Source organism: Cupressus sempervirens, chromosome 5 (genome assembly GCF_028749045.1).
Source record: "Cupressus sempervirens isolate cs-2001-9-10 chromosome 5, ASM2874904v1, whole genome shotgun sequence".
Classification (NCBI taxonomy): Eukaryota; Viridiplantae; Streptophyta; class Pinopsida; order Cupressales; family Cupressaceae; genus Cupressus; species Cupressus sempervirens.
Window position 1 is genome coordinate 853,555,795 of NC_143122.1, and position 17,163 is coordinate 853,572,957.

Genomic DNA, 17,163 nt, shown 5'->3' on the forward strand with positions numbered 1-17,163 from the left:
CTGGAACATAATTATCATAGTTGTCTAGCTTGAATGCAATCAATCTTCTAACTATGGCCTCTAAATTTATCTTATGATTTGCTTCACATCTTCTTTCTTGAATTGAAGAGACTTTGATTGCATAAATAGGAAGTAGAGTCCTAAGAACTTTACTTATAATGGTCTCCTCCTTGATATCTCCTCTAGATGCTTTGATTTCACTAACACATCCTTTAACTCTTTCAACATACTTTGCAATGTTTTCATCCTCTCTCATCCTCATTTGATCAAATTGACCTCTCAAAATTTCTACTTTGGCTCTTCTCATATTATCATCACCTCCATAGATCTCTTTCAACTTGTTCCACATTTCAAAGGAAATTTTGCAATCTTTGATGTCATCAAATTCTTCGTAACTTAGAGTAGATGCTATATCTATCATCATGTTGTTGTGAGTCTTCTTTTCAACAATATCATTGATAGATAGTGTACCCGTAGGTTCTTCATATTTTTCATCAAGACAATTCAGTCTTGAATGAAGTCTCATCAATCCTTGCCATGCTGAGAAGTTTTCCCTATTAAGTCTTGGAATTTCCCTCTTGTAAGACATCCTGATCTTTAGCTTAGATCCTTAAAATCTTTTCCTGAAAGCACCAAAAGCTCTGATACTAATTGTTGGGATTAAAGATAAAGTAACTGAGAGGAGGGGGTGAATCAGTTACTCACCAAAATTAATCCACAGATCCCTTAGATTTCTTAAAGATCTAGTTACTGTTGATTCTTGGTAAACATTAAAAAAATATTGTAACTTAGTAAATTAAACTGTTACATATCTTCAAGCAATCATGCATTCAATTGAAAACAAAATGAACACAAGAGACACCATATTTAATGTGGAAACCCAAAATGGGAAAAACTACCGAGTAACTAGTTACCAATTTTCACTCTTCTGAAGTAAGCCCTATTAGGAGACAACCTTGTTGAAGGTTACAATACACACTATTAGGTGTGACCCTGTTAGAGGATTTTGATCACCCTATTAGGAGTGGCCTTGCTAAAGGTCTTTAGAACAATTCAACTGAATTTTTACCTTGTTAGAGGATTTACAAAATGGCTCTTAAACCAACTCTATTAAGAGATTTGAAATCACTACTACAATTGTTAGAAAGAAACAACGAATTGATCTGAACAAGATGCAACTAAATTTGCTAGTTACAGGTCTCTGTTCTGCATCATTAGATCCTCCTTGATCAAATATGGCTTTGATGCTCCTCAATGATCTCTAATCATCCTTCAAATTTTCTTCCACAATAATTAGTCCTCATATCACATCAATTCTTCCACCACACTTAGAATTTGCAACTTGACCTCTTATTTATATCATTTAGATTATCAAGTTAATTCATTCTCATGTTACATTTACCAATAGTCCATACATCAGTTAGCTAAAAATATCACTTTAAACAAATAGACGTTATTTCAAAAATCAATGAAATTCTTCATTTGGCCGATCCTGCTTGGTAGATACTGCTTCCACAAATAATTTCCTTGGTTAACTCTCTTGACTCGGTTAACATTGCAATATTTGCAAAATCCTTTGGCTACCAAGTTAACTTGGTAAGAACTAAATTCCTTCATTGTCCATGAGAGCTTGGTAAGAACTATTTCTACCACATTTCCCTTTGATAACTGAGTGAGCTAAGTAACAACTAAATTTCTCTATTTAACCTTGAAAGCTTGGTAACAACTTGTCTACTCAGTAGACACTATAAACCTTCATTACCAACCTTCTGAGCTTAGTAGACTCTTTCCTTTTCCTTGCTAACCATTTGAGCTCGGTAGATTCTGTCCTTTTCCTTCCTGACCATCTGAGCTCAATAAACTCTGTCCTTTGCCTTGCTAACCATCTAATCTTGGTAGACTCTTTCCTTTGCCTTGCTGACCATGTGAGCTATGTAGACTCTATCTAATGACTGATATGACATTTGTGTGACATCAAAGACAACACACAATTGAACAATTGTATCAAATAGAAGTTTACCACTACAACAAAGTTGGAGATTGTACACACAAATCTCAATGGTCCTACAAAGATAAGAGGATTCTATGGTGAAAGGTATTTTATGATTCTAGTTGATGATTTTTCTAGAATAATGTGGGTTGCATTTCTTAAAGAGAAATCTGAGGCATTTGACAAGTTTAAGATATTCAAGAATAGAGTTGAGAATGAATCTAGTGTAAAGATTAAATGTTTAAGATCAGATAGACAAGGATAATTTACTTCAAATCAGTTTAACATGTTTTGTGACGAAAATAGAATTAAGGGACAACTATCAGCTCCAAGAACCCCTAAATAGAATGGTGTTGCAAAGAGAAGAAATGAGTTTTTAATAGAAGCAACTAGAGCTACATTATCAAAGAATAATGTATCCAAGATATTTTGGAGAGAAGCTATGAATAAAATAGTCTGCACTATGAACAAAGTTCAAGTTAGGAAGGACACAAACAAGAATGTAGTGCCTCTCATGATTGCAGTCTGTACCTTGTCTATTTTTGGTTTGAGAGATACTTGATACTCTTTTGATATTTGTACCTTGAGACGACCTAAGGGTCAAATGTTATACTTTGATTTTTGTACCATAGATGCTTTGTTGTTATGCTGGTCAGTTTATCATATTTGCATGTTGATGCTATTTTGAGATGACAGTAGATCTATAATGATATCTAGTTATATGATGTATTGGACATATTTGTTGATTATGTTATGAGATGGATTTTATGCTATGGTTATTTACTTCATCTATGTTATTTACACATTTTGCAAATATGAGTGATGTAAATGGATTAATTAGTTAATTAATGCTTTAATTGCTTCGGCTATTATATTATATGCAAATGCACTTGATCATGTGTTCTAGTGTGCAAGAATTACATCCCTGGCAGTGGCCTATGGAGTTAGTGATCCAGCTGTTCATATTTTTCCAATGTCGCTCCTATATGGTCAACGTATCCTTATTTAGTTGTTTTATATTAAAAACCTTTCGAGGATTAGTAAATCCAAACTCACTGCATTATGTGATTAGACCAGTGAACATGTCTATGCATTTAGAAGTTTGCATTCGTTGCAAAAGTGTTAAGTGATTTTCTGTAATTTTTGGGTTTTTGGGTTTTTAATCTTTTGGATTTAATTTCTGGCAGCTTTGCCTTAGGTGAATTTCCATTATGGATAATAACCTATTTTTGTTTGGGTTGTTTTGGAGTTTAACTACTCCAGCTAGCTATTTTCCATATTCAGCTATTCACTCAAAATGAATAAATATTGGAAAAGTGAATTCATTATTCACTTCTCACATTTTGGAAAATTGAGTTTGGAGAACAAATTTGGAAATCCTCTTCTGAAGGATTATTGTTTTGCTACTTGTGGGAGCTGTGAGCATGGGATCTTTGTGATGTTGGTCTCGTTGGATTCAGATCGAGGAGTTCTTGCTTTGCCGATAGTTTCAGCAGTTTCGACAGAGTATTTATTTTATTCTACAGGTTTCAGTTTTGGCCCTTTTTGTTGTCAGGTAGGGCCTTCCAGTTTTAATGTTTTTTCCCTTTTTTTGCTTCCATTTCTTGTAGCAATATGTTACAAGGCTGTGAACTAGTGTTTCCCTCCGTTTCTGTGTGCTAGTTCTGCCCAGTTGGTCGGGTATGAACGTTTTACCTATTTTTGAAATGGGGGTTTGGGTTTTTGGGCCGTTATGCTGGCTGTTTTTGCATACGGTGTCCGTTCTCAATTATTTTTTGATTTTTTGGGTTTTTTAACCCAAAGGCCAAATGGGTTTTAATTTTGGAATTTTTCCAAAATTTGAGATTTTTACCTCGTTTTGTGTGCCACCCTATTTTATCGAGTTTTCTTAGCACATTGTGGTTCGTGGACCTGGATGATCCGTTTGGATACCAGTCAGAACACTTTTGCATCTTTTTTTGCATTGGGATGCGTGTAGCATCCGTCATCCCTATTATGTTTTTGGTCGATTGACTTTTGTTTACATTCTCATCCTATCCTTTTGTATGATCTCTGTGATGGTGGTGGGCCACACACATGTATATTGTTAGGTGACCTGTGGGGCTCGATCTTTTGTGGTACTTTCAGAAGTTGTGATCATTGGGGTTGGGTTGGGAGTTTGCATGCCTTTGGGCACTCATCGTTGGATGAGCATGGGTAGAGTAGGGTAGCATATGGAGGGGGCTTCTATCCTGTAACCTGGTGACTACTTCTCGGTTGGCAGAGGAAGTTTTATATAAGTGATAATTAAATTAAAACTTTGGGTGCTAATAAATACAAAATAATTAAAATGTGTGGGTTGTGTGCCTTCTATCGTGAAGAGTAGCTACCCTAGGTTTTGAGCCTTTTGTTGAGAAGATTAGCTGCCTATACTAGCTTGGGCTTGTCAATGCCAAGCGACTCTCCATGATGTCAATCCCTACATAGTAGCCCATTGAGGTGTCTGACCAGGACCTATAGTTTATGCATTGTCTTTGTCTTGGATTTAGTCATCATACTGCTTGGCATGTGTGTTAGCCATGGTTGTTGTTTTGTGTGTGTGTGGTTGGATCATTATCTCCATCAACACGGTGGGTGTGGACCTACGGGTGCCATGTGGTTGGGAGGCATAGCTACCTTCACCACTACTAGGGACCAGTGTATAGAGATGGTCTATTGTCCTTGTATGACTGTAGCTAGATGTGTCACTTGGTACTTCGGTATATGGAGTATGCTTTTTGTGATTTATGCTCTCATTATGATGTTATCATGTTTAGATCATGTTAGTTTTAACGCATTCCTCATTATGATGATTAGCATGTAGTAGATGATGTATTCTGATTATAGTTTTATCTTATGCTTACTACTAGCATGTTAGATTTTATTTACTTACATTGTAGCATGTTTAGTAGTGATGTCCCTATTATGATGGCACCAATGATTTGATCGGTTTCTTGGGATGTTATGCGTGGGGGATGGCTAGGGCTCACAATGGTCCTATGACGCCATTGATGATTGGGAGGAACCATGTACCTAGTTTGGTTAATTCGTTTATTGCTTTGATATTTATGCTTAAATGTAAGAGGTTATTTTCATGTTCACTGCGATGTTACTTTAGTTTATTGCAATGTTTCCTTCTGTTATTCCCTTGCTATTATTTTAGATGGTTAGACTTTGCTTCCAATTGTCCATCTTTTAGCTTGGATTCATGTGTCCTTACCTCAAAAAGTGGATCCGGTACTCCCCGGTGTGGAGGAACTTTGTTTCATTTTTTTCTAGCCTTGTTTTTGTGTTTTTTGGGTGTGTGCTGATTCAAATCTTCGTGGGAGGATGCTTCTCTTTCGCGTGAGGAGGAGAATCTTCACGTGAGGATGAGAATCTTTGCATGAGCCGTGGATTTCTTTGTGTGAGAATTCAAGTCTTCACGCGAGGATGAAAAGTCCTCACGTGAGCCATTGAGAATCTTCACGCGAGCCAGTGAGAGCCTTTGTACGAGAAGAAATACTGGTGGTTTGTCTTTGCGTGAAAAATAGGGGCTAGTTAGGCTTGTCGAAATAAAGTTTGAAAGTTTGTTTTAGATACCCTTTTGGTTTTCTTACCTTCCTAGTGCTTCTCAGATGTTGTTAGGGGCTTAAAATATATCATTTAAGTTAATTTCTTATACTTAAGATATATTTTAATATATGCAACGATTCATTTGAGATGGGTTTCAGACCTCTACGAGCTAAGGTGTAGATTCTAGGAAAAATCAGGGCCTCAAAAATTCAGACTTAGCCACTTTCCAAGATTCATCTTATATCTTTCAGCTTGGTAGGTCTTTGTGGTTTTCGTGGTTGTGTTCTGGTTGGTAGTGGCGTTTGGAGATCTGTTGGTGCTTGGTTGTCTTTCTATCTTCTGTTGCAATCTTTTGGTTTGTGTAGGTTTTTTCTTGTGCACATACACTTGTTTAAAAAAAAAAATTGTTCTAGCTTGTTTTTCATCCTTGTTTCCAAGGATCTCCGAGCGGTGCATTACAAGAAACCTTATGAACTATTGTTTGGTCACTCACCTATAGATATGTATTTCAAAATATTTGGAAGTAAGTGCTACATAAAGAGAAATGATGACATTGGTAAGTTTGATGCTAGGAGTGATGAAGGTATGTTTCTTGGTTATTCATTAAAAATAAAGGCTTAAAAATGCTATAATTAGAGAACTAAGACTATTATGAAAAGTTATTTTGTAAGAAATGATGAGAAATTTAGAGTACAAGAGAGAATAATTCATTACAATTTAGATGATGATGTTGTTACTAAGTCAAGGAATGATGAGGTATTTCGTAAGACTAATAATGATTTGCAGAATGAAAGAGAGAAAAGGCAAGAACAAAACTTGGAACCTTTAGTAGAACCAAGGTTGAAATGACAACTCCTACTTCAAGAAAAAACATGATAAAGAATCACCCATTCGAACAAATTATTGAAAGAAAAAATAAAAGGTGTGATGACAAGAAATAGAGTGAATGAAGAACTATGCTTGATATCTCAAGTTGTACCTACAAATATAGGTGAAGCATGTAAAGATGATTATTAGAAGCAAGTTATGAAAGAGGAATTGGATCACATAGAAAAGAATGAGACATATGAATTGGTTCCTAGACCAATAGATAAAAATGTGATAGGAACAAAATGAATGAGCAAGGAGAAGTTTTAAGAAAAAAACCAAGATTGGTATGTAAAGGTTACTCATAGCAAGAAGGAATAGATCTCTAGGACCATTGTGCTCCAGTGGCTTGAATAGAAGCTATAAGATTATTCTCCGCCTATGCAACATAGAAGAAATTCAAATTTTATCAGATGATTGTCAAGTTAACATTTCTGAATGGAGAACTTGAAGATGAGATAAACATTGATTAGCCTAAAGGATGTCCTTTGATAGATTGCAAGGACATAGTATGCAAACTGAGGAAAGCATTGTATGGATTAAAGCAAGCACCCAAAACCCGGTATGCAAGGTTGGACAAGCATTTGACAAAGCTCAAATATAACAAAAGTAAGGCACATAGTAATCTGTATTGGAAAGAAACTGATGATGGTTTGATGATTTTGGTAATATTTGTTGATGAAATTATATTTGGAGGTAATGATGGAGAAAGTAAGAAGTTTGAAGAAGAGATGAAGAAAGAATTTGAAATGAGTATGATAGGAGAAATGAAATATTTTCTAGGATTGTTGCTAGTATAGAATAAAGAAGGAATCTTTATTTCTTAGACAAAGTACTTGAAGGATTTACTAAAAATTTTTTTTTTGAAAACATGTAAACCTATCAGAACAACTATGGTAATTGGACATAAATTATCTACTAAGGATGAGACACCTACTGTTAATTAGAAGAAGTATAGATCTATGATTACAGGTTTGTAATATTTGACTCACACAAGGCTAGATATACAAAATGTAGTTAGAATTTTTGCAAGATTCTAGGCTAATCCAAAAGAAGCACATTATGTAGTAGTGGAAAGGATATTTAGATATCTGAAAGGAACTTTAAAGTTTGAATTATGGTATGATAGATCTAATGATTTTACTCTAAGTTCTTATGCTAATGCAAATTGGGTAGGTAGTATGGATGATAGTAAGAGAACAAGTGGAGGAGCTTTCCTTCTTGGAGGAAGATTGGTTTCTTGGTTAAGCAGGAAGTAGGATTGTACATTTCAAAGTATAGTAGAAGTAGAGTATGTTTCAATAGCAAATAATTGCAATCAATTAATTTGGATGAAGTAGATACTAAAGGATAAAATGATAGAAATCAGTGGACCTATTATTATTCATTATGACAACACAAGCATGGTAAACATGTCTAAGAATCTAGTATTGCATTTGAGGACTAAGCACATTTCTATTAAGTATCATATGTTGAGAGAAAAAGTTGTAGAAAAAGAAATTAGATTGGAGTATGTGAGCACAAAAGAGAAGAGTGTATATATATTCACTAAGCCTCTTCCCAAAGAGACTTTTGAGTATTTTCAAGGTATGCTTGGGGTTATGTCGCTTCCTACATCAAAGTAAAAGATGCAAGAGTGCATTAGTCTAGGATAACAAGACACCACTAGTTGTCTGGACTAGATTTTGATACTTCCTATAAGGGGGAGTATCTATGATGGATAGAGTCATCTAGGAATCTTGTTGATATTGTTTTGAAAAGTGTTTTTTGACACTCAAGTTGAGTAAGTATTAGTTTTTGCATAATTTGATGTAGAGATGCTGGTTGCAAAACCCTTTGACATTGATGTCAATGGTGGAGAGATTGGCATGAAAAATATTATGCTGAGAAGATGCTTGGCATAAGTATGGGGGAGAGTTTGGCATGAATTTGAAATAGTAGTTTGGTATAGAGCACATTAAGGTATATCAATGGTGGAGTATGATTGATGAAGAGGATTTTTCTTTTGTTTGTATACTTGGAAGTAGATTTTTTTCATCTATGTTGCCATCAATGCCAAAGGGGGAGATTTTTGGAACATTGGCAAGATTGTTGGAAGATTGGTTTGATGATATGTTACATTCATGACTAAGTTTGTCACTAATTTCAACATATCATGTTTGATGTCTTCTAGAAGAACAATGGAAAGATTAAGTTGGTATGAACAACTACTTGATCATGACAACCAGCCAAGGTTACGGGAGATACTTTGTAGTATCTAGTATATGCAATTCATGTAAGAAGTAGAAAGGAAGAAGTTATGTAAGTGATAGAGTTTAGAGAGGAATGTTTTAGTAAACTTGTTATATCTCTTAGTAGAGTTGATATCTTGAGGATCAAGGTTGGGGACATGGAGAAGACATGTTGAAGATGATGTGGCTAAGCTCACTCATTATATTATTTCATGCATGAAAAGTTATTGAAGCGGCAAGATGAAAGATTAAGGTTATTGCTAAGTGTAATGTGTTCTTAGTAAGGTCCTATAATAATTAATTGAGAAGGACTAACAACTGACTTAGGGAATTTTTTTATGGACTCAATATAAATGAAGGACATTTTCCTTTATAGTGATGTATGTGGATATGGATGAATGCAAATTGTGAATTTTTTGAAAGCAACAGAGAGAGTGAAATGTGAAGTTAAGTAGAGTAGTGTGGAAGTGAAGGAAACTTCATTGCCAAGGTTTTGCCAAGTGACCTGAGGTTTTTCTAAGTGATCCAAGGTTTGTTACCTAGTCTACAAGGTTTGACATTGATTGATCTCATTAATAGGACAAAGGAAAGGACAAAGGAAAGAAGAAAATACCTATAAATAACTTGTTTGAGTAGTGAGCTCTTCTAGTAGTTGAAATTGTATGTTTGGGTAGTGGGCTCTTCTTACATACATTATACCACAACTCCTAATAGGGCTAGAATCTTGTAGTGCCTGCCCTCATTTACCTTTTTTTGGACACATTGTTTCTATTATTATCAAACTATGTTAGACTAGTTTTATGTTGATGGATTAGTAGGATTGTTTCGAGACTATCAAACATTATGCTATGGATTCAGTTGATGTATGATGAGATTATTTAGACTCTTCATTTTATGTATGCATGATGATTATTACATTGCTTTCATTTATTGATGATGATTAGTTAGATGGTTTATTATCACATGTGTTTTATTATGGATACTTACCCCATACTTGCATGTGTATGGTGAGCGTGTTTGTTCTTATTGAATGGCATTTCTAATGTGGTTACGAAAGAGAGTCATAGTCACCTGCTAGTCAGGATCTAAATGATGCACCACTTCCTACCATTGCCTATTTAGCTTAGTATTATATATATATTGTATGTCCATGCATGGTTTTTATGCAGGTTGCAAGTACCAAGTATCGACTTCCTTTAATTTCCAAGATGACCATACCCTATTACACTATCTCAATGATAAGAGAAGAGAGATAAATTCTCAAGTCCAAATCCCAAACCCTTAAAACCATTGTCCTAGAGAGATAGGACAATTATCTGGATATTTTAACCACCGAATGTGTCAGATGACATAATTCATGATTTTTGACCCTTTAGACTAATTTTGTGTGCATTGTTCTATGATGGGTTTTCATATTTTGTCTTGGAGGTCTATGGTGAATTTTCTATTAATTAAGTCTTGAATGAATAGATTTAATTAATAAAATTAATTATTTGGAGAAAATTAATATAATATCATGATCTTTGATATTTTTACTATAATTAATTAAATGATAATTAATTGAGAAAAAGAATTAAATAAAAGAAATTAGAAATTAAAATTAATAATAATTATAAAATAATAATAAAGTATTAAATAAATAATAATAATAAAAGTTATAAAAATTAAAATGAAAGTTATAAAAATTAAAAAATAAAAGTTATATGCTTGCTTAAGAGTTAACACACCTTTTTATTTCTCATATGTCAACAACATAGGAGTTAGTGCACCAATTAAGCACATGGTCTCTACCACCTTATCACTCATCTAGAAGGTTGGAATAGACTCGTGCTTAGTTGTCTACACCTTCTAGTTGTTTCTAGAGACATTCTAGGTGCTTCCTAAGAGTTTTTTATATTCAGACACTCCTAGAGGCTTAGGGAGAGTGTTTGGAGAGTGTTTAGAGAGCATTTTTGGAGGACTCAAGAATGTGGGAGAAGGAAGGAGCTTGCTCTACAGTTTTTGATGAGAAGAAAATTAGCATCAGAATCTGAGTAGTCTCTTGTTATTTTGCCCATGTTATTTTCGCATCTTGCACTTCTTTTCTTCTTCGTGTCTTCCATATGCTTTCTAGGGGATTTTTCAATTTTGGTTGTATGCATTCTTGATATGGGTAGTTAAAATCTATATGAGAAAACCTTATATGTGTAGATCTAAAGAGATTAAGGGGCTAGGGTTTAAATTGATAGCCAAATCCATTAGAGAATTTATTTAGTAAATTTGGAGAACAAATATTTTATGGAATTTCTTAAAATTGAAAGCCTTTAAAATTGTGTAGATAAAGACATGTTTATTAAGATCTACATACATATATATATATATATATATATACACACACACACACATGTTATGCTTAATAAATCTCTACATACACACACACACACACACACACACACACATATAATAATCCACATGGTAAAATTGCTGTAAAAATATACATTTGAAAAAAACTGAATCGCAATGATGAAAAAATTTTTAAAAATGTTATAATAAAAAATTTATTTCATATTGCATAAGTTTGGCGGGGGACAAAACCCACACCCCCATACTCGCTGATGCCGTGGGTACCTACTGTTGTAGGTACTGCGATAATAGAGGGTATGCAATAATGTTGTCGCCACAGGCCCTGCAACCACAGGGTACCGCGTGCTGATGGCAATGTTTATATATGTGTTTGTTATGTTGTATGCGATTCGAGGGTGATAAAATCAAATTTATCCATTTCAAATTTCTTAAAACGTTTTTGAATATTTATTATTGTATATTAGTAATTATATATATATATATATATTTATATATGTATGTATGTATATATATTTGTATATATATATGTATATATGTAAGTATATATATATGTTATTAGTAATTTAAATTATCATAATTGATAAATGATTTGGATTAAAGGATCATATTTTATAATAATAAATTATTTTGTAATATTATAGTCTCACGGTATATATATATAGGTTCAATTAATTGATTTAGATTATGAAGAAAAGATGTTGTGGAATTAATTGGTAATTCTCATGTAAAAAATTTACTATTTAAATTTGATGGAGGACATTTTCAAATAACATTATATAAACAAAGTATCATTTTAATAATTGGAAGATCAAGTTTTAGAGTTATAAAGGGAAACCTTTATTTACCAAAAATATACATGGGTTAGGAAAATGTACAAACATTCCTCCATTCAATATCTAAAATTGGAAAATGAAAAGTGAGACCTCCACACATTACTCAACTATGTAATTTTAGCAAACCAAAACATGTGCTTGCATTGTGTTTTCTCTATGCTATTTGTTTCAAGTTTTGGGTTGACTAGTGTTGACCAGTTATAGGATATCTGCCAGAGGCTTGGGGGTTATGATTGTGATGTCATGATGATGTCTTATATCTGATCTTTATAAACCCAACTATGGTTATGTGATGGTATGCTCTATGAGATGTTGTATTTACCGATTGTTATTTCTTTTCAGTCTTCTTATGTGAAGGTGAGATTCATATGTATGAGACATTTGACTTAACCAATTTTTAGTCATCAATCAGTTATGCTTGGGTTACTTTCCAGTCTTCATGATGGGATTGAAATGTTGATTTATGATGTCATGTTGCAAAATGTTTTGACTCGACCATTTTGAAGTCTTCGATCAGTATGATTTTGAGATATATTTTGGTTATTAAGAACCAATGATTATTATGATTATCAGGGATACCTTTAGTTGCCAATAGAGAACTATTGTGGTCATCATTATCTATGATTTATTTAGTTGCTCATGGAGATCTGATGTTTATATTGTGGATTATCTTTTGTGATTTTGACATTTATGATTCCATGAGCTTAGGGTAGGTTATCTACTTGTAATGTTGGGAAGTGGCTTGCAATGGGGACTAGGGCCCTAAGAGGCTGCCAGGGTAACTCATTGTAAGTTGTTTTAATAAGTGAAAATATTCACACCTAATACTAACTAAATGAACTTAAAAACATAATTTTTTTGTTCTCGCCCATGCCTCTAGTGCTAGTACAAACTAGGATGGGTGTAGAGAGAATGCTTGGTTGCAACCTTGCATTCCATAGTATGCCTTGTTAGTATGAGAGGATACTAGTGGCTGCATAGGAATCAGTAGGGACACTAGAGTCCTAAGCTAACTGCCAAGGTAACTTCTACATGATTAATGCGATGACACTTTCCCACTTACAGAGTAGGTTTCCTACATGTCATTGTGTGCCTCTAGGATTAGATGTCAATTTTGTGATTGGAATCTTTGAGTTAGTATACTTTTAGGATTCTTGGACTTATAGAGATTTATGCTATGTGATTTGGATAGCCTATTTGGGACTTGAGATTATCTCCTCAACATGGTGGATCTGGACCACTTAGGTTCCACGTGATCGGGTGGTAGTGTTTTTCCACTCTTATCATTTGAGATCCGTCTGAGACACCATGTCTGATGCATTCTTTTTTGGCATCTATCTTCATGGATTATGATGGTGGACATGTATCCTTACATTGATGATTTGTATATTTTAGATGATGATAACTTATTTTTAACTTTGTATGTTAGATTAATTTCTGCATGTGATTTAGTATGTTTTAGGAGTGACATTCCTACTATGTTAATATCAATGTTCTCCTCGATGATTTGGAATTTTATGCATGGAGGGATGGTTAGGGCCCATGATGGTCTAATGATGCTATTTATGGTTGGGAGGAACCATGCACTTAGTCTATTATGTTTGATCTTTTATGCTGGATTTCTATATCTTCTATGATGTTGTATGACATGTGATTATCTATACTTTTTTGCATCATGGATTGGAATAGGATGATGTAGTTTATTTCACATATGTATCTTCTTTTAAGCCTATCATACCCTGTGACATGTATAGTGGATGATTGAGAATTCATAAATGTAATTTATGAACATTGGACTTTTCATTATTATTTCATGAGGATTTGATGATAGATGAATAGATAAATTAGATGTGATTCAACATTAAGGGATCCATGGAGAATGTAACCTATTATGTTTATGTTTACTTTTAAATGGTTATTGTTATTACTGCTGTTATTATGCATAAGTTTTATATGGTTTTACTTCCATGTCTATTTTTTAAAAAAAAATCTACCAAACTTAGTGAAATTCTAGGTTAATTCTTTGGATCCCTTGGCAGGGCATTATATTTGGTATCAGAGCTCAAGTTTCTACATTGGGAGCTTTGGTTATTTTTGAACAAACAAGGACATTAAACTTTTATGTGTATCTCTTTCAACTTGAAACTAGGTGAACTAAAACAGAACTTGAACTATTATTTGCATATTTTTCATACTTCAACCCTTAGCTTTCAAAACTAAAAATTTTACTTAAACCTAATCATAGGATTGAACTTAGTCTATTAAAAACATGTGTCTTTTGATTGTAATAGTACTTTTTACTATTGTAGGATGCTATCTAGGACTAGGTCTTCTATTAGAGGCCATGGTAGAGGCCGTGATTGTGGTAGAGCTATCAGTGTCCATGAGTCTGCCCATGAGGGATCTACTCATGAAGAGAGTAGATGAGACCACACTAGTAAGTAGTAGGAAGAGAGCTATGCAGAGGACCAAGCTGAGTCTGAGGAATGGAAGTAGCAAAGGGCAGATGAGTTTCACAATCTCAAGCAGTATAATATGATAGTGATCGAGTATGAGTGCAAATTTTATGAGCTCATGTCTTTTTTAGGATTTAGTGAAAATTCAGCTCAGTTGACCCAACACTTTATTAGAGGTTTGAACAATCGTATAATTGGGGGTGTCAAGGTATTTGAGCCAAAAACCCTCAAGGATGTGGTACGTCAAGCCATCCTTGTAGAAAAAAGTGTCAACCTTGGTCAAGGAGCTTTTGTAGGAGCACCAGCAATGTCAGGATCTAAAGGCAACTACAACTCAGGTGGAAATAGGAAGCCTTCTTTTTCTAAGGGGAAACAGTATTAGCAGAAGTCTCATTAGATGCAGTAGTAGAAGGGATCAAATTCTCAAGCTCAAGGTGGTGGAAAATGGTCTAACTCCAAGAAAAATTGCAATACTTAGCGCAATAAACAAAATCAGCCCCCTCAGCCAGCTCAGAGCAATCATTCTTTTGTTAGTAGGAATAGTTGTCAGCAATCAAATGCACCACCAATGGGTAAAGGATCTGGTAGAAATACAAGATGTTTTTCATGTGGATAGATTGGACATTATGCAGCTCAATGTCCACAATGAGCACCTTAGTTTTTAGGACCTAGGCCAATAGCTTCAGAGCCTACAGTTGGAGATGCAAGTAGGGCTCATAGAGTGTTTGCAGCAGTAGACCACTGTTAGGCAGATCATCAGGGAACAATGGTTGAGACCATAGGTGTTGTTCAAGGTATATCTCTTTTAGTATTTTTTGATTCAGGAGCTACAAAGTCATTTATTTCACCATCTATAGTTGCTAAGTGTAAGCTAGATGCGGTGAAGCAAGATCATGGTTGGCAAGTGGAACTAGCCTTGGGCATTAAGGTCTCCATAGATTCTATAGTTCATAAGTGTGGGCTTAGTTTAGGAGGATTTGATACTATAGTTGACCTTCAAGTCATACCCCTTGGTTCCTATGATGTGGTTTTGGGCAAGGACTTCCTTGGATCTCATAGAACTAGTATAGATTGCAGGAAGAAGATTATTATGTGCCAAGATGACCAAGGGAATGATGTGAAGATAGTTGGGATACAAAGACCTATATATCTATGGATGATTTCTACTATGCAAACGAAGTAGAATTTTTGTAAGGGATGCCAAATATTTTCTGTTATGGCAAATGATCTTGATGAGGAAGATCTTGTGAGGAAGACTTTAGATCACCCAATTTTATAATAGTACGTAATGTTTTTCCAAGTGAGATTCTAGGCATGCCTCCAAAGAGGGATATCAATTTTAGTATTCATCTGATTCCTAGAGTAGAGCCTATCTCTAAATCTCCTTATCATATGACTACAAAGAAATTGGGTGAGTTAAGTCTTCAGCTAGAGGAACTTCTGGCCAAAGGGAGCATTTGACCTAGTGTATCACCATGGGGAGCTCCAGTGCTCTTTGTGAAAATGAAAGATGGTTCTTTGCACCTTTGTATTGATTATAAATAGTTTAATAAGGTGACTATTAAGAACAAGTATCCTCTACATAGGATTGATGACTTATTTGATCAAATCAAGGGAGCTACAGTATTCTCCAAGATTGACCTTAAGTCAGGATACCACTAGCTTCGTATTAAGGAGGCTAACATTCACAAGATAACTTTTTGAACTCGCTATGGGCATTATGAGTTCATAGTGGTACCTTTTGGGTTGACTAATGCTCCATCAATTTTCATGAGTTTGATGAATGGGGTGTTTCGATCTTATCTGGATAGGTTTGTACTTGTGTTTCTTGATGATATATTGATTTATTCTAAGATTCAGAAGGAGCATGAGGAACACCTACGATTGGTTTTACAGTGTTTAAGAGATAATCAACTTTATGCCAATGTAGCTAAGTGTGAATTCTTCAAATCAAAGATTTAGTATTTAGGGCATGTCATTTTAGGTGATGGTATTCTAGTGGACCCTACAAAGATTCAGGGGATAATAGATTGGCCTACACCAACTAATGTGTCAAAAATTTGTAGTTTCATCGGTCTAGCTGGTTATTATCGTAGATTTGTCCAAAACTTCTCCAAAATAGAGCATCCTATCACTTCTCTTTAGAGGAAAGGAAAGAAGTTTATTTGGATAGAGAAATGCAAGGAAGCATTTCAGAAGCTCAAGGAGATTTTAACCAGTGCACCAATCTTAGTAGTACCTGATTTAGAAGGTGATTTCATGGTGTGTACAGATGCTTCCCTAGAAGGGATTGGGGTAGTTTTGATGTAGAATGGATGGGTGATTGCATATGAATCATGAAAGCTCAAGGATCATGAGCTAAATTATCCTACACATGATCTTGAGTTGGCAGTGGTAGTTCATGCTTTGACAAGATGGAGACATTTCTTGTTGGTGAACAAGTTTGAGCTACATAGTGATCATCGTAGTCTTCAGTACATTTTCATGCAACCTAATTTGAATGCTTGCTAGAGGCGATGGATGTAATTTCTATGTGAGTATGATTTTGAGGTAAAGTACATCCAAGGGAAGGAGAATGTGGTGGTAGATGCTTTGAGTCACAGGAGACATGTGATATTATCTATGACTCTTAGTGTGGATTTGAGGAGTCAAATTCTTCAGGAACTTCCTACAAATTTTTGGTATTAGGAAGTGTGTAGAGAAATAGATTTAGGAAGACCTTTGAAAGGTAAGTTTGTAGGCTATGTCTGAGAGACAGATGGTCTTTTGAGACATTTGGAGAAGATTTATGTTCCATTACTAGATGAGCTTCACACCTTGATTCTAGCAAAGGCCCATCATACACCATACTTGGCACATCCAAGTGTCAA